The following is an 18,963-nucleotide window of genomic DNA, read 5'->3' on the forward strand; positions in this document are numbered from 1 at the left end:
ACCCTTTGCCCACAACCCGTTTTAACGGCTGCGAGCAAAGGGTCCCTTTCTATTAAAAAAACATAAAGGCCTATCATTTGCACAATATCTCCCTCTCTCTGCCTCTCCCTCGTGTTTATCTTCTTTCCTTTTTTCGTTCTTACAACACCCGACAGCAGCGATAAAGGTAAAAGCTCTGGAATTTTTCTCCGACCTGCTCCCTCGATTCTCTCAGAAAACCCTACTACTGAATTTCCATCTCTATCTCTCTCTCTCTCTCACTTTAAATGTTGGAGGAGAGAGCTCTCCTTTAGATTCGCAGATCTCAACGAGCTCACATTTTCAAAGGCGGACCCGTTTGGTTATCGCATTCGCATCGGATATAGGGTTTCTTTTACTTTCTCGCTTCCCGTTTTATTGATTTAAGGTAAGAGCAAACGTAATCTTTTTGATCTCATCTTCCTGCACTGTAAAGTTAGGTTTTCATCGAACTGCATTATGTTTTCTAGGGTTTTTTAAGTCACATTTATGTTCTGCAACAATTTTTGGGGGTTTCTGGAGCTGCATTTTGATGTTGAGATCGTTTCATAGGATTTTTATTTTTATTTTAAAAAAATTGTCTGATGTTTTTCATTTCTGCTTTGATGATGTAGATCTTTTGAATATTAATTAATTTATTTTTAAAAATTTTCTATTAATTGAGGGATTTGAAATTTCTGGGGAGGAGATCACTTTTTGGTGTAGTTCTTTGATTGGGAGGAAAAACAGAGAAATTGAAAAAAGAAAAAAGAAAAGAATAGAGATAATGCCTTTTTTGGTAATAGGTAGCATTTGAGAAACTGATATGTGCAGTATTTGATTTCCATTGCAGTTTGGGATGTTTATTTCAGTGATAATGCCTGCGTGGGAAGAAAATTTGACCAATAACATAATGACTAATATGCAGAATAGTTATTGAGCTCTCCATCTACATTCATATGACAGTGGCAAAGATGTATCGGATCGAGATCGTTCATCTGCTAGGCCCCTGTTTGGATGGGTTACACCTATAAACTTACACCAGTGGGATGAATTTATCCTCTGATTTGATGATTTTTGTTGATTCGAAACTGATGGTTAGAAAAAAGTCTAACCAATGATTTACATAAAATGAGCAGAAATTCTCTCATAAGGGGCTCCGATCAACCTGACTGTTGGCTTATGGCACAACAGATGAGCTGTCTAGATCTCATATGGATGTATATTTGTAATATTAGGAAGATGGTTACAAGAGTACATGTGATCTACAGTTATTCATTTATATAATTGATCTTGTCCTTTACCTTTTTTTTTAAAATAAATGTGATCTGCAGTTATTCATTTATATAATTGGAAGCAAGAAATCTTAATTTGTGAATATCATTAGCCACAGAATGCATATACTTTCACATAAACCAAATGAGAATTCTTATCTAAAAATTGAAATTTTTTTAAGGCATGGAACTCAACAGAAATTAAACTAGAATTCTAGAAATCAATAGTATCAGCAAGAGAAAAGAAAACATAGAAAATGACTTCCAGAATATGGCAGTTAAGGCCAGTGCTTATGACTTTAGGGGAGTCCTGAGCTATCATTTAAACTCCTATATTTTAACACTCCACACTACTCAAAACACCACACAATCCTGGACTCTACGTACCATGAGCATACATGTGTTTGCTACCCCTTGGATCATGTTTACGATCACTTAAGTAGGGCCTGCAGCATACTCATACATCTTATACATGATAAACCAATCTGATCTGATTTGAATCCAAACTACTGGCCAATGATGACCCATTGGTTGAGAATTCTAACAAGTAATTGTAACCAGTGGGTTGTGGCAGGTCCTGTGAGAGAACAGAAGGGAGAGTGTGAGGTGTGGGGTTGGTTGTACTTGTAAAGTGAGTAAGGCATGTAGTGTGATTGACAGAGTAGTTTCTGTAAGTGGGTTAGGGTGAAATGCAGTTGTAACTGTGGGATTCCTAGTGATGCCAAAGGATGAGAATGGTGGGCTGGGGGCATGGTTTCCAAAATAAGGTACTTGTTTGGATCATGGTTTCCTAAATAAGGTGGTCAGGGGCTATTTGGATGCAATTTCCCCGAAAGGTGATGCGAGGATGAGGGTTGGGGGTCTGGTTTCCAAGGAAGTTTGGTGTGTCATTTTTCCTAAAGAAGGTACCAACATCCACAAAAGGCCATCAATTGAGGGTTAGGATTATCATACCCCCCTCACATTTATCTTCTTACTTTTTTTCTTAATCTTTTCTTCTTTATGAGAATTCATAAAAATCAATAGTATCAGCAAGAGAAAAGAAAACATAGAAAATGAAATTACTAATTCCAGCCCAATCCAATGAGAGAGAGAGAGAGAGAGAGAGAGAGAGAGAGAGAGAGAGAAATGGATATTAAAAAACAAAAAAAAAACAAAAAAAACAAAAACAAATGGAAAGGCATCAATTTCTAAGAATTGGGAAAAAAACCTAAAACTATATATATATATATATATATATATATATATATATATATATATATATATATATATATATATAAATCATTTCTAAGAATCCAATTAAATAATCAAACACAACCCACAAGAAGGGGATATTCAAGAAAAGCATCAATCAAGGCAAACAAATGGAAAAGGGAAAAATGAAGGGGAAAAAAACACCCAAAAAGAATCCAATAAAATAACCAAGCACACACACACAAAAGATATACAAGAAAGCTGTCAGTAACATGAAGCTTCAAATTAACAACCATAAAAGAAAAATGAAAAGCAAAAGAAACATAAATTTAAAGAGGGGAACAACACGTAGCCAAAGAAGGATTGCCTCCACTGCTCAGAGTAGAAATGAAGAATATAAGGGACTGCAGATTGAAATATCATCCCTAAAATCAGAAGTTTCATCCCTAAAATCAAAAGTATCATCCCTAAAATCAGAATTTTCATCTTTTAAAGAATCCGTGGCACAGCTGATATCCTCTAGGACAAATCTGAAATCCACAGTATCAAATAATTCAGCTAATCTCAACCTAAACCAACCAGCCTCAGTATCAAGCCAGGTAATTATATGATATATATGCATAAATTTACATATGCATTATGTCCTATATTATATAGAGTTTAGTCAGTATATGATGATTGACATTGATTTATCATTTGTAGGGACACTTAGAGAAAAAGGGAAAGACTACGACTTGTAGTAGTACCGGGGTAAATTTTCACACAAATTGAATAGTTCTTTTATTATGTTTTGAGATTATTGTGTTCTTAATTACATGTGGTATACAAATGATGCAATGTATTGTGTTAAATAGTAAATTTTATTTGTAGGACGTAATCGAAGTTCTTCTTACTAGTATCCGTGAGGTTACTGTCGCTGGAGGGATTGTCTTGAGTAAGGATCTACTCACAAAAGTAGGCGGGTTCCCACTTGGAAATGGTTTTTGGGAAGTATATATTCAGGTGGCAATTGTACATGGAGAGACTTTGATGAGACCCTATGAACGATACAAAAAATTGGGGATGCGGCTGGAACAAGTATTTGTTGGCCTGATTGTTGTTGTTTGGTACAATTTTTTTTCATATACAATAGAACTTATATAAGATTGTAAATATTAACTAATTTCTTTTTGTTATTTTGTTTTATAGGTTGTGACAGCTATGGATTGAGCTAAATGGAGGGTTCTCTTTCTCTCTCTCTCTCTCTCACTCTCTCTCTCTCTCTTTGTTATTTCTGAAAACAAAAATAATTGATTTTGACAGTTGGTTGTGACAGCTAATGTTTGTTTCATGTTAGTAGTTTTGCTTGACTAATGTACAAAGATTTATATTGTGATTTGATTAAGCTTTTCATCTTCTTATGCTTAATAGAAGGTACACATTTCTATTATGATTTGTTTTGATTTTTTCTCTACTTATGCGTAAAATATTCTAATTTAAATATTAAGAACTACGTAGTGGCTTGATCCCAATCTTTCGAACATTGGGTATGTAGACAGCTGTTCATACTAGACCGTATCAATGCTGCCAAAATTTTTTCCCCTTCTTGTAGTGTAGATGCATTTTCATCAGGACTACTTAGCGGTAAGAGAGGTGGATGATCAATATATACCCTTGTGTTCAGTTTCTATGCAGGTAAGTAGATATTCCACCCCATAAGTTTTTGACATGCTTGTTTATCTATATGTTAGAAAGATGATCTTAGAACTGTGATGTCCGCTGGCCATCACTAGCTACAACAGGAATTATCCTGATGATAATTACTTAAATAAGTTAGTAGTTTATTGAAAACCTTTTTAAAAAAGTTTCCGTGATAACTGCACTTTAAAATATGGTTCTATAATGCGGTCAAAAGAGCTCATATGTCTGAATTCAGCAAACACAGCTACCAATATAAATCAAAGGCCATATCAGTCCACCTTGATGTTTTGAGGCATGGCATCTAAATCTCTTCATGTAGCACCAGTCCTCCAAATATATAAAAACTGACTCTCTTGCAAATCTGGGAAGTTCATGGCCTTTGATTTATGTACAAGAAAATGCGGGACGAGAGCTAAACTTGTCATCGTTAGAATAAGTTATTTATAAAAATATCGATGGATTATTGCGCAGGCATATAGCTGGTATTGTTAGTGGATCAGATTGTGGTTTGTTTTTGTTTATCACTTATCTTATTGCATGCTATACATTCAGAGGCAGTTCACATTGGCTCATAGGCGGCTTAAAGTAATTTTAGTGATGATATTGACATCTACGTATTTGAATCTTTTCATGTATGTCTTTTGTACTGATTATGCAATATTATTTATTTCCCTGGTGTTTCCATTTCTAACATTTTTTTTGCTCATCTCTAGAAGAACAACTTTGAAAAGTTTTGTATAAGCTATGCAAATGAGAGACTGCAACAACACTTCAGTCGGCATCTGTTCAAACTCGAACAGGAGGTGAACATCCCAGATCTATTGTAGCATCAAGATTGCAGGGCATACATGATGCTGAGTTTTATAAAATGTGAGTTTGATGCAGCTTTTAAATGATCATGTACGTGGGTTCTGACATTTTTCGGTTCATGCCTAAATGATCCAACAAACCTTTGGATTTGCTTTTTTTTTTTTTGGCACATGCCCTAAAATGAGTCGTAAAATGGACGGATGGCATTGATAAAATACATAGATCATGTGGGGCTTACAAAACTTCAACACAAGCTAACTCCTAGTGTTGGGGTCGCCCACCAAACATATTAGCCTCTACGACTTTTTTTTCTTGTAAGGGCTCTATGCAATGCATGGCCAATATTCAGTGGAGGCTAGATAGATTTGATTGGGCCATATGCTGTAGTGAGAGATGGGGCTCACATTGGAACAATTTTCAAACATGTTTTGTTGATGTCTTTGGCCATGGCATGTGGCACAATAAAATCCTACCGTGTCAAGATGTTGGCTCCCAAGATTCGCCCAAACAATGTTCACATGCAACATTAGGTAGGAAATGAGACCTTACATGAATCGACACGAGACAGGCGACCTTACATGAATCAACACGAGACAGGCGCGAGTCGCGGTGCGACAGTGGCTAAATGAGATGGGTTAGATGGTTGTGTTAGGAGTTGGTGAATACTGTGGGGAAGAGATTCGAGAGAGACCTCTTTGCCTTATATAGGAGCTGTGGGAGCGCAAAATGGTAAGAAATTGCCAAAAAATGGCTAGTTTCTCTCCAACAGTCAAAGATGGTATATTGTGTTTATGACTTTGGACTAAAACAACCAGCCACCCTTGCCAATATAAACAGAGCTTGGTTAATTTATTCGATCATCATCAGCAATCTAATCCATTCTTTCATATGAACCAATAAGCTCCAAGTGTTCTTTGTTCAAGTCAACAAGTTCAATACAAATCTGAGACTGCCAGGACAAAAAGGTCCAGAAGAACCAGACTAGTGCAGTGGTCTAAGCATGTGAGTTTGAATCACCGAAATTCCATCTAACCAGACCATGATCAATATATACCCTTGTGTTCAGTTTCTATGCAGGTAAGCAGATATTTACAAGAAAAAGCTTGTGTGGTTGATAGGTTGCAATCACTTGAGTGGTTTTGTTAACATTAGTTCAACTTTAGGTTGCTTGCATTCATGATGAGTAGGTTTTTCTTGATGTTTCATGTGTTGACTATTACAAAATGATTTAATCGTGTTTTAAATTTCTTTGTTTCCTTCAGGTACATTTAAATTGACACTTCAGGTACGTTTAAATTGACACATCGTTCACCTCTAGCACTAACCATATTAACTATCCTTGCTGACCACAATCATTGGATGCTTACTCTGTAACATGACCCAGCAAGAAAAGCCAACTTCTTTGAAGCAGGCCACCTTTGAAACACTTGGTTATGTCTGTGAGGAGATCTCTTCACAAGACCTCAAACAAGATCAGGTGAATTCTGTCCTCATCACCCTTTGATTTTTGTTGGTGAAAATGAAATGGTCCTAACCTTACATCTTACTGATACTCTTAGATTCGTACACTTACTGATATGCCTAGGATTTGATCTTGATACTTAATTTTGATCATTGCTTGTTTATCTCCCTCACCCGCCCACTCACATCTTTATCTCTGTGCTTAAACACTTTGACTTTATTTTGTTTCATAGATTGTAAGGTTAGCTGGTAATAGAATCAAGAACTTGGTGCTATTTAAGTCTAGAGGTTCTTTTATATTATTTTTTAATTACATACATCTTTCTCTTTGTATTCAATGTTTATATATCTCTTCTGAGTTTGAATCCGAGAAAAACATGCATGTCTATGTTGTTTCAACAGAATCCCCATCATCTACTTTTCCCCCATCTTTCTTTCATGCTAGAAATGCCCATCAGCCCAGGATCCTAGTTTTGCAAAAAAGAGAAGAAAACAATGCCCCTTTGTTGATCAAAATCACATTTTTGCTAAAATGGACTGAAAATTTACAGTCCCTTTTAGAGTCTTTCCTTGGTGCAATCCTTCTATACCATTGTGAATAAAGACCCTCATCTACACCTTATCTTTAAGTGGACCTCAGTTTGTAATAACTCTTACAGCAAACCCAGCATAGATTTCAGATAGACTCATTAATGAAATACACATTTTTTTCAGTATTTTTACATATAATTAATTGTAAATTAATCACAATTATTTATTTTGAAAATTTCTCATTATAGGATGTTTTCAGGTTATAAATCCGTATTAAACTGGTTTGTGGGTATATTCGACTTCTTTGTGGATTTTATTACTAAAGAGAAGGTCTCAGGTCCAACTGGTTGGACCACAAGTAATCTGTACTTTAAATTATTGTTGGGCTGTTGCACTCAGTAAGTTATGTGTTCAATTAGGGTGAGGTTCATGATGCGAGCAAGAAAATGGAGCTAGACCTTCTCAAGCAGTATAATCAGATTTTGTTACTTCTGCTTGTATCTTCCTTGAATTAGTTTCCCCCCTCACACTTGTCTTTTAATTTCTGGTTAAAAGACAACCAGCTTGGCTTTTAAGACAATGCGAAACTGATTTTCTGAACCCCACTCAGTAGGTTATGCATCTACTGTGGCTACGGTACCAGTGGCTACGGTCATACTGTGGGCTAGTCATATTTAGCTACGGATTTTATCCATAGCTTTTGACCATTTTTGCAACAAAAACTGACGATTTAGTGGCGTCCAGTACAACTATCAGTAAAGGTCCTCGCCGTCGGTAAAGCCTTTACCGACTAAAGCTTTACCGGCTGTTAGCTAACCACAGGCAAAGGATTTGTCGGCAGTTTTCTTGGCCTTTGCCAGCGGTTTTGACCACCGGTAAATGCCAGTTTTCTTGTAGTGTTACCTTGGATGAAATGGATTACTGACACATTAGCCTCATCTGTTCAAATTGATAAACTCCAGGAACCATGACACGTAGTATGAGTGGGACCTGGGCCGTTCATCACATGCGGCCCATAATCTTGATGACAGGGATAATAAATTCATCATTAATGGCATGTATATTAGCGTGTCAATGGACAACTAATAAAATGGCCTATTTTCAAAGTATGGCTCGACATGAGTAGAACTGTCAACCTAGAAAGCTGAGGACATGGTAAAGTAGACCTCTCTTCCCTAACAAAACTAGTCATATTCCTTTAGCCATTCATTTACTGAACACTAATTTAATACTAAAATAAACATCTGTTCAGCAAATGTATGTGGCTCACCTAATTACTAGACCTGATTGCTTCATGTGTTAGGGAATTTTCAAAGTGGATTGTACCAGATAACACTTGTATTTTATACTACTTATACAGATCTTAACTATGTTAAATATCTATTCCTATCCATAAATTTTCAAATATGTGGCTCACTTGCTTGTTCTCTCTATTTTTGATACTGAGATGTCGAAAGATTGGTTAAAATATCTTCTATTGCATTTGCTTCTTTAAACATGTGCCCACAAGTCAAACTTAGGAATGCTTCAGAGTGGAAATTTGCAATTCAACAACACGACGCAGTCATTGAATTTGGCTTAATTGAGAAGAGAATCACCCAATTGCTGGTGCAGAAATGCATTTTACTTTGTTCATCAAACTTGAAATATCCAACAATGCATTAATTGTTTGTGATGATCTCTAATTAGATCAGCTCCACTACCACTCCCACTAATATACTATTCAAATGATTGAGGAATCACCTACACCGCTCAAGCGCATTTTACTATGTTCATCAATAGCTAGGCAAAAAGAGTTGAAGAATGAATTTCTACCAATTGGGTCTATTTGAATTCCCATTTCCAACATTGCTAAATCTTTGTGTTCAATCATTTCAATTCCAATGCTGAATTACAGATTGGAAAATAAGGGTCCCTTGGATATACTTATGGATCTATCATTGGTGAGAATTCTACCAGGAGACATGTCCACCAAAGGAAGAATCTGACTCTAGGGTTGCAGGGAATTTCCAGATAGTTGGAAGGAATTATAACAGCCGATGATGAGAAGATGTTATGGTGATTTAACTCAACTCACTAGTATTCAGCAGGGTTGGGTTGACTCAAAAACTCGACCCGACTAACTCTATATTTAATAATTTGAAAAATTATGGATAGGAATAGATATTTAACATAGTTAAGATCTATATTAATATAAAATACAAATGTTATTTAACATAGATATTTAAATTTTGAACTTTTACTTTCTTTCGTTCTTTATTTCTTTTTAATTTTCTTTTGTAGTTCTGAACATGCCTTTGTTTATTCTTTTTTGTAAATGAGGACATCTGGTATTGAGTGTATCTGAACATTTAATAGGTGATGATAATTTGTGCCCGATAGCTGACTACAAAGAACAACTTGGTAATGTTGCAGTATTTTCTAGAGCTTTTCTTTAGAGTTGTATTTCAGATGAGCTCGACAATAATGCTACAAGTTCTTCTAGAGTTTTCGAGAAATTTGCAGTTGAGCAGAGTTTTTGAATGGCCTGAAATTTGGTGCGAATCCTCATCCAAGTGGGCATTTGAAATCCTCAACCAACAAACCCCCTGTTTGAGGAGATTTGAAGCCCCCAGTTACTTTACGGTGCCAAGCATACTAGGGGATTTGAAATCCTCATTTTTCTTAGATAATATATGCCATCCAAACAACTTTCCATGAAAAACGCATTTCATAAAAACAGTTACCACAATCAAAATACATTCACTTCCAGAGATAGAAAAAGAGGTGGACATGGATTCCAAAGGTCTAGTCCTAAAAGACCATTTCTTATATATATATATATATATATATATATATATATATATATATATATATATATATATATATATATATATATGTAAGAGTACCCACGGAAGTACATTTACTTCAGATCTCTAATACATCTGTAATGGGAATTGGATGTTCAGGATAGATGGAGCGTTGAACATTGACGGCCTAGATCTTCAGAAGCATGCTGCAATGGTAAAGAATGAAAACTAGATGGATGGGAATTAGGGAAAAGAAATCTACCCAACTTGTTACAATATCAGATTTATTGCTAGAAGAGAGAGAGAGAGAGAGAGAGAGAGAGAGAGAGAGAGAGAGAGAGAGAGAGAGAGAGAGAGAGAGAGAGAGCTATAAAACACTAAACACAGATGTCTTTAAATCTAAACCCATCGTAAATCCAGATAAGACCAAATCAAATCCCTAAAAATGGATTCAAGAATCTGCAGATGTAATAAGCACTTCAAAATTAGGGATTTGACAATGCAAATCCCTATAAATGGATTCGACAATGCAAATCCCTAAAAATGGATTCCACAACGCAAATCCCTAATTAGGGATTTGTATTCGACAAAGCATACTCCTAATCAAGTATTCTAAATTTAAGAAAGCAACAACGAGAAGAGAAAAGTATTACATCATACCTGAGAATTCAAGATTCACGATTAGCAGAAGACCGAACTACAGTAGAGGGCCGAGGAATAGGGTTTTGAGAGAGAGATAGATAGGGAGAGTGAGAGTGAGAGGAGAGCAAGTGGAGAGGGAGAGGGAGAGGTAGAGGCAGAGAGAGGGAGGGAGAGGGAGAGCACGCGGGAGTTAGAGGGAGAGGGAGAGAGAGGGAGAAGGAGAGCGCGCGAGAGGGAGAGGGATGGAGAGTGAGAGGGAGTGGAGAGGGAGAGGTAGAGAGAGAGAAAGAGTCAGTGCATAGAAAGAGTTAGGATTATTTATTTATTTATTTTATAGGCATACCCTTTGCCTGCGGCCGGTAAAATTGGCCGCCGGCAAAAGGTTGGCCCATCAGTCGACTTAGGCCCTTTTTCTTGTAGTGAATCTAGTTTCCATTGTAAAAATATATATGCACCCCTTTGGCAATAAGCGGAAATATTTTGATGTATTGTATGCTGCCCGTTCCAAGACTATGTATAATTGCTTCAATCTTTAGTTTGTATGAGTAGAGTCCATGCTTCAATAACACAAATCATAGATAGGTGAGCCCACAAATCTCTCGATAGGAAAATTCCAACCGTTCAATTAATGGCCAGAGGAAATAGACAGTTAAGAAAGAAAATACAAAGACATCCCACATTCAACCGTGAGAAGGCTAAAGATCTGATGGCTTGGATCTTCCAGTATAGGAGTTTTTTGGTGCATGGTGCATGCACTCTAGGGCCCACTGCCCACTATCTCAATGGTTTGGATCACCGAACCATGGGCTCCACTAGTACAAACTGACCGAAGAAAACCATATATACTCTAAGATTAAGCTTTCACCTAAGATTTTTAGGAACCATAAACACAAGCGGAGACGCTAAATAGGAAAATCTGACAAGCATAAATATCTAGTCATTTTTCTTTATTGAATGATTGTATAAATATGATATAGGAAATTGTACCAAGAAAATACCTTATAACTCTATGAGTAGCATTTCAATAGTTGCAAGAAGTAGGGCTCCACACAACTTGAGTTCAGGTCAGGTTGGATCAGGTTGTCAAGGTCCTCAGGTTAGGCTCGGGTTGGAAACCCCAACCCCATTTGAAATCAAGTTGGGCAAAATTGGGTCAAATAAGGTTGGCTTGGGAATAGTCACGTGTATTTGGGTCAGGTTGGGTCGAGCGTGTTAGAATTTTCGTTGGGTTTAGGTTGGGCAACTTGGGTTAGAATTTGGGTTGGCTCCTTTGGATGTCAAGTTGTGCTAGGGTCGATCCTTAACCCAACCCACCCGAGTTACACCCCTAGCAAGAAGGAAAGAAGGACAATTAGTTTTTATCCTAAGGGGTCATTTGACATCATGGATTTTGGGGGATTTGATGGGATTTCAAATCCCTGGTTGTTTGGCACCATAAAGTAACTGGGGGTTTCAAATCCAGGGGGTTCCAAATCCACACTCCCAAACGAGACCTAATACACATGTCAATGTGCGAATCTTTCATGAATGAAAAATAAAAATGGGGTGTAATTTGTGCATAGGCTTCAACAAACTCACCTCATAACTCATATTATCTAGGTCAATATATATTATCTTGTCAGCAACCTGCATATCACCATAATCAAACCTAGGTCTGGATATGTAGAACAACCTAGGAATCTGAAAGGTAAACTGAGAAAGGAAGAAAAAAAATGGTAAATACAAATTTATATATATTACTAGAGCAGTGGTATCTGCATAGTTGGGTTCTTTGTTAACCATGGAAGATGACGAGGGGGTGATTTCTTGATTATCCATGTCAAAAGCATAAAAATCAGCCAGGATAGAATCATTACTTGGAAATGATAATAAGTTTAAAACATATATATATATATATATATATATATATATATATATATATATATATATATATATATATATATATATATATATATATATAAAGCATGTAGCATATATATAAGCATGACTATGAGGATGATGACTTTGAAGAATATAAAAATAAAATCCTCAAAATAAAGCACTTGTTCCTTCAAGAGGACTCATGCAAGCATAGTACCATTTAAAATTGAGAAATAACATGTATACAAGTTGCTGTTAAATGTGAGCAGGAGAAGCTAAATGTTCATCCAGTTGGATCCTTCTTTACAAAGATGCATAAGCCAATCAACCATGGAAGTTGGAAAATGAAAAATGGGGGCCCCATGTTTTCTATGGGGAAAAGGCAATGAATTGAGTGGTTTGGCACAAGATTAGGTGGTCATGTCCATTCACACCCCTATTTTGGACAATCCACCTTAAAATCCCCAAATCCTTAAATTGGCATTGAGATTGAGAGAGATATTTTGGTCAATCCACCTGAAAATCCCCAAATCCCTAAATCAGTATTGAGAGAGAGAAAGAGAGAGAAATACCTCAATGTTCGTGAAATTTGTAGCCTTCAACAAGCTTCAGAGAGAGAGAGAGAGGGGGGCATACGTGGGTAGGGCGTTCGGCAACAATATCTTGGGTGGGGTGTTGAGACTTAAATATTGCATAATTTTCCCCATTTATATCTTGGTTTTATGAACATGAATCAGGTTAATATTGTATTTTACTTACGTTTGTGTTGTAAGGTGAATTTAAGAGCTTGGATTAAAAAAGAATCTTAAAATTGTCCTGAAAAAGTGTATTCTTACACTCTGAAGTCTATTTTGGAAAACTGTGCAGAGTAAAGTCTATTTTAGCAAACTGCATAAATTTGAGGTGGGTTTTAGAGTTTTTCAACTTTATGCGAAAGTTGGAGTTCCCCACTTATAAATAGGGCTTCCCATAGCATTCCTAAGCATTATTCAAGGCATTCCAAAGCAAGATATAAGATTTTTTAGAGAGCTTTATCTAGGGTTTTTGGAAAGTTTTATAGTTTTTCTTTACAAATTTTTTTATTCTTTCTTCTTACTTTTTATTTCTATAATTTAATTATGTTTTCCAAAGTTCTCTCTAGCCTAAGCTATCAGGAAAGCAAATTGGTTTAATGTTTTCATAGTCATGATGATTAATTGTTTTAATGATGAGAAGAATGGTGTACGCATGTTATCTATTGTTTAGGTTTAGTTTTTTATCCTAATCTGACATCCATATGTTTTCATCATATGAGATCCACATTGATGGATGGGCTTGCCCCGGATCAATTAGATTTTCTAAATAGGAAAGGTTCTCAACATGCTACATTTCTTTGATTTGTTATCTTATAGATGTGAATTCTTAAAATCACTGGCGCTTGAGAATATATATCAATGGTGCAAATCCATAATTTTCTAATCTTTTATATCATTTATTTAAAATTTTTATATTTTTTAATTTTTCGATTAGGCCGACCATAGTGCTCGGATCCTAGTTGTGTTATCCAAGTCATCATGATTTTGGAACATTAACCTATGTGTGGAACATTGAAGCTTGAGTGTTATTTTAATTCAGTTGAATTACATCCATTCAAAACTCCCAAAATCAAATCATTGGTTTAGTTTTTATTACTTAGTTTGTTTTACATTTGATTTTATCTTTCTTGCAATTCATCTCCTTGTGGGATTGACCCTGTATTCACGGAATACTACTTACGAACCTCTACAGTTGGAGGCAAGCAATCAAGTTTTTTGCGTGCCGGGGAGAGATTGAGATAGATTGTATCTGTGCAAGATAGTTAAGGTAAGTTCTTTTCTAAGGTAAGTTCTCTTTAAACCCTTCAAAATTTCTGTAGATTTTCTGTTTTTCTTTAAAAATAAATTCAGTTGGGTCTTTCAAGCACTAACTGTGACATAAGGTTGTCCTGCTTAGGATTTTATTTCCTAAGTGCTATGGTTGTCCTACAGTTGTTGTTTGATCACAAAGATCATTCACTGAATCTATTTTCCAGATTAGCATAGTTTAATTTCTACATTAGTTTTACTTCTGTAGATTTATTTTTTATTTTTCTTTTATGGTTTGAACCCTTATGGTCAGCTCCATCGCCTAGGTTGTTGATTTATTTTTGCTTTGTGGATTGAACCTTCATAGTTGGCCCTGCCGCCTGGGTTAATGATTTACTTTTACTTTGTGGATTGAAATCTCATGGTCAGCCCTACCCCTTGGGTTGTTGATTTATTTTTGCTTTGTGGATTGAACCCTCATGGTCGACCCTGCCGCCTGGGTTGGTTAAGTTTTTATTTTTATTTTAAGTATCATACTTGCTATTTGAATTAGTGGTATTTGTTGTGTGGTATGGATGGTTTATGTCCCATTAGAGTAGGGATCAAAACAATCGACTCTCCCCCAAAGGTGGACTAGTTCCAGGCCTTGATCATTAACTTAGAAGAGGCACTTAACATCACTTGGATTCCATGGCAGACCCAGTTGATAATTCAAATCCAAATCTATCAGATCCAACTACAAATCAAGACAGAGAAAATCAACGTAATCCTCCTCTTCAGGATGAGAATGAAGTTCATAGGAATGTGTTAAACCAACCATGGACTTTACATTGACGTCTACACCCTGAGAGATCAATCTTACCATCTTGCATAGTATTCCCTGCTTACATGGGAAACATTGATTTTAAACTAGGTGTGATTCAATTGATTCCTATATTTCGTAGCTTGAATTTTGAAAGCCCTTACTTGCACCTCAAGGATTTTGAAGAAGTAATTGCAACATTACATGTAAACAATGGTAATAGGGATGTACTTAAGCTTAAGTTATTCTCATTTTCTTTAAAGGATCGGGTCAAAGCATGGCTCCACTCTCTAAGACCTAATACCATCACTATATGACAAGCCTTAAGTAGAGAGTTTTTGAAAAAATTCTTTCCCAAGCACAAAACAAAAGCACTTAAAAAGAAATCATGTTGTTCTCCCAAAAGGGGAATGAATTATTTTTCCAAACTTGAGAGCGCTTCAAAGACCTTTTACTTACTTGTCCACATCATAGTTATGAATAATGGGACGTGATTGATGCGTTCTGAAAGGGGCTCACCATGGATACCCGTTAATTCATAGAGATGATGTGTGGTAGAACCATTCTTTACAAAGATCATAATGAGGCTTGAAATTTTCTAAACATGTTAGCAGAGAATATGCAGACATGGGATATCTCTGCTCAACTAGACCAAACTAGACCCATTCCTAGAGAGAAAGCGGGGATGTATGTCCTAAAAGAGATGGCAACCTTAATGCAAAATTCACTATATTGACTAGAAAGGTCGAAAAGCCTTGAAAATTAGGAAGGTTTATAGGGTTAGAGAAAACACTTCCTTAGGTAATTTTTGTACCATTTATGGTGGTGTAAACCATGACACAAAGGATTGTCCAATAATTCCTGTTGTGCAAAATTTCAAGCATCATCATGAGCAAGCAAATGTTATAAATAACTACCAAAGGTCAGTTATGTAACTAATGGGAAACACATACAATCCAAATTGGCGTAACCATCCTAATCTTAGTTGGAGGAATGGACCACAAATTAATGTGCCTAATGCACCTTAAGGCGCTCCACAAAATAACTTCTTTGGGACATCTAACAATGTACCATATGTGCCCCCACCAAAGCGATCATCTGCAGAGGATGCATTTACCATATTCATGAACTCTCAAGCTCAAATAAATCAATCTTTGATCCAATCAAATTAGGAATCAAAGACGGTCGTGGCTAGGATTGAGGCTCAACTAAATGCTAGGGAAAAAGGGCACTCTTCTCAACCTGTGCCAAACCCTAGAAACACACATTTCATCAGAGACTCAAATCCAAGCGAGCTACATTATGAACAAGCTAAGGTCATCGTTACCTTAAGAACTGGAAAAGAGGTCGATAACAAGATAATGAAGCTGGTAGAACTGCCAGAGGATGAGCCACCTTCTCAAGAGAATGATGAACCGACTATTGTTCAAGAGCCGCAACAAAAAAGGACAAAAGACTAAGTCATATAAACCTCTAGTTCCGTTCCCATCTAGACTTCGGAACCCAATTGTCCCCATGAAATATCAAGAGGTGTTGGATGTACTTTAAAAGGTTACTGTCAATATTCCTCTAGTTGATGCCATTAGATGAATTCCATTATATGCTAAATATCTCAAGGACTTGTGTACTGTAAACAGGAAATTAAATGTGCACAAAAAGGTCTTCCTTACTGAGAAAGTGAGCGCTATCATACAGCAAAGGGTCATATCCAAATACAAAGACTTGGGAAGTCTCATTATTCCTTGTATTATTGGAAATTTCCAAATTAAGCATACTTTGTTAGATTTAGGTGCAAGTGTCAACTTAGTACCTTATTTGGTATACAAACAAATGGGGTTAGGTGAGCTTAAACCAACCAAGATTACACTCCAACTCACTGACTACTCCATTAAGGTATCAAGGGTAATTTTAGAGGACGTGCCAGTCCAAGTGAAGAAATTCTACTTCCTTGTGGATTTTTTTATACTAGACACCGAACCTTGTGTAAATGCTAACGTTCAAGTTCTCATCATTTTTGGTCATCCATTCCTAGCAACTTCAAATGCAATCATAAATTGAAGAAATGGAATGATGAACTTATCTTTTGGTAATATGACTCTAGAGCTAAATATTTTCAATCTATGTAAGCAGTCTATTGACAATAATGAGATCCATGAGCTAAATTTCATGGACTGCTTGATAGAAGAAGAGGAATTGGAACCTAGTCTGACTAAGGAATTTATTCAAGTCTTTATGGACTTGAAAAATTTTGATTTAGAAAAAAGTGCTTGCTGAAATTTGTGATGATAATGAGAGCACTACCACCTAGGACATTGGTATGTACTAATGAAGACCGCGCACTCAAATCCTATCTATCGAGGACTAGCGACCTCTGCCATCACCAACCAATTTTCAAAAGCTTGATCTAAAACCACTATCAAATGACCTTAAGTATGTATACTTAGGTGAAAATAAAACTTATCCTGTGGTGATGTCTTCATCCTTAGACAAGGATCAAAAGATTAAATTATTGAATGTTCTAAGGGACCACAAAGGAACCTTAGGCTGGACCATTTCTGACATCAAGGGTATAAGCCCCTCCATAAACACTCATCGGATCCACCTCGATGAGGATGTCAAACTAATTAGACAACCTCAAAGGCATCTCAATCCAAACATGATGGAAGTTGTAAAAAATGAGGTGATCAAATTGTTGGATGTGGGAATCATCTACCCAATATCCGATAGTGTTTGGATGAGTCCAACTCAAATAGTTCCAAAGAAATTCAGAATAACTATTGTGCAAAATTCTAATAATGAACTCATACCAACACGTGTCACCACAGGTTAGCGTGTTTGCATTGACTATAGAAAATTGAACCAGGTCATATAGAAGGAACATTTCCCTCTACCATTCATTGATCACGTTTTAGAGAGGGTAGTAAGTCACTCCTATAGTTTTCTTGATGGATATTTCAGATATAACCAAATAGAGATAGCCCTGGAAGACCAAGAGAAAACCACGTTCACTTGTCCATCTGGCACGTTTTCTTTCAAACAGATGCCATTTAGATTGTGCAACACCCCAACAACTTTTCAACGATGCATGTTAAGTATTTTTTCAAATATAGTTGGGAAGTTTCTTGAGGTTTTCATTGACGACTTTTTTATATTTGGGAGTAGCTTTGAGGAATGCCTCAACAATTTATCTCTTATCTTATCTAGGTGTGAAGAGAAGCACATTGTCTTAAATTGGGAGAAATGTCATTTTATGATTCAAAAATGAATTGTTTTGGGCCATGTTATCTCTAAAAATGGAATCAAGGTAAATCGCCCAAAACTTGACATTATAGCTAATCTACCTATCCCTTGAACTATTAGAGATATTAGATCACTTCTAGGGCATGCTGGTTTTTATAAAAGATTCATTAAGGCTGTCACGCCCCAGACTTGGTGACCGGATTCACAAGGAACCCAATAGCCAGTTTCGGCCACAACAGTTTCCGTAGTACCCCATTCTCGGTCCCTGGCTCAGGTTCCAATCCTAGGATGCCACAAGGAGGATTTCTATATCATAATTCTGATTCAATCGAGCATACCCAAGATCATATGTAAGACCCGTATCCTAGCTCGTATCATTCCATAAACTTCCGCGGTCCTCCCAGTCGAATTTCAACGACCCGCGACACGTAGATAGCATTAGCGCACGCTCTTGAGTCACATCTTGTAAACCCGAGCCAACTCAAAACGAGACCTATGTCATTGCGACCGCGTCGTCGTCGCGGTTCTGACGACGCATCTTGTGCGTCAATGCGACGCTCAGATTATGAGATCCGGCCCATGCATTATCTAAGTCATTGATCACTTGATCATGGGACCCACCTACCCTTATTATTGTACTTCCCTAGAAAAAAAAATAATTACTATGATGTCACCCTAGGGGTGAAATCACCCTACCCTACCCTAGCCATAACCCCTTACAAGCAACCACCCCTTCCCCTTTTCTCCAAAAGTCAAAAATCATTAATTGCCTAGAAACCTTCACCCCTCTCTCTCCTATCTCTCTCCCTCACTCTTTCTTCCTCATTCTCCTTGGCAAAAAACCATGGACGTCCAACCAT

The 18,963-nt window shown here is 36.7% G+C and overlaps 1 long non-coding RNA gene across 1 annotated transcript; it reads left to right on the forward strand.

Moving 5' to 3' along the window:
- The first annotated feature begins 129 nt into the window (after nucleotides 1-129).
- Nucleotides 130-1,302, forward strand: LOC131256168 (uncharacterized). The gene is made up of 2 exons (XR_009176617.1): nucleotides 130-406; nucleotides 926-1,302. It is a non-coding gene; the product is annotated as an uncharacterized LOC131256168 (long non-coding RNA).
- The last annotated feature ends 17,661 nt before the right edge of the window (nucleotides 1,303-18,963 follow it).

This window comes from Magnolia sinica, chromosome 9 (genome assembly GCF_029962835.1).
Source record: "Magnolia sinica isolate HGM2019 chromosome 9, MsV1, whole genome shotgun sequence".
NCBI classification, from domain to species: domain Eukaryota; kingdom Viridiplantae; phylum Streptophyta; class Magnoliopsida; order Magnoliales; family Magnoliaceae; genus Magnolia; species Magnolia sinica.